This window comes from Helobdella robusta (genome assembly GCF_000326865.2).
Source record: "Helobdella robusta unplaced genomic scaffold HELROscaffold_1, whole genome shotgun sequence".
Taxonomy (NCBI): Eukaryota; Metazoa; Annelida; class Clitellata; order Rhynchobdellida; family Glossiphoniidae; genus Helobdella; species Helobdella robusta.
The window spans coordinates 7,531,682-7,532,399 of record NW_008703570.1 but is presented as its reverse complement, the minus strand read 5'-3'; positions in this window follow the sequence as shown (position 1 = coordinate 7,532,399).

The following is a 718-nucleotide window of genomic DNA, read 5'->3' as shown; positions in this document are numbered from 1 at the left end:
ACCCTAAAAATAAACAAAATTAAACAAGTTAAAATAAACAGGAATTAACTCACAATTAAAACAGAAATAAAAACAAACAGGAATAAACAAGTTAACTTAATTCAACAATCAACTCTGGAATGGAATATAAAACTGAAAAGATAAAAAAAAAATAAAAAAAACAGTATGCATAATAACAAAGGATAAACAACTGTGCATAAATACACAATTTAAATCAAGTTAGTGTGAAATGATTAAGTAAGATTAGCTGATTAACTGATGAGCGAAAAAGACCTAGAGAAGAACAGTCCCTTGCATCAACAGGCAGCACGTTCCTAAGACGCATAGAACAAGACAAGGCAGAATTAAGAAAGAAGTTAGACCTACATTTGGGAAAATAAAAATCTGGAATAAAACGTAGCGAAATTTGTCTAGTATTCTTATACAATGTTAATTGATCATAAAGAGATTGACAATAATTTAATTTAAATATTTTAAAAAATAGAAGTAATAAATGCAAAATATGTAACTGTTTTATATTTAGAATGTTAGCTATTTTATAATTATCTGCACTAACATGATCAAAGCGATTCAATTTAAACAATAATTGAATAAAATAATTTTGGGCTATAGTTAGAACATGAAGACTAGATTTAGAAGCACAACCCCAAACGGAAATACAATAAGTCAAATATGGTAAAATTAAGGAGTTATAAAGGGTTGATACAATAAATTTAGG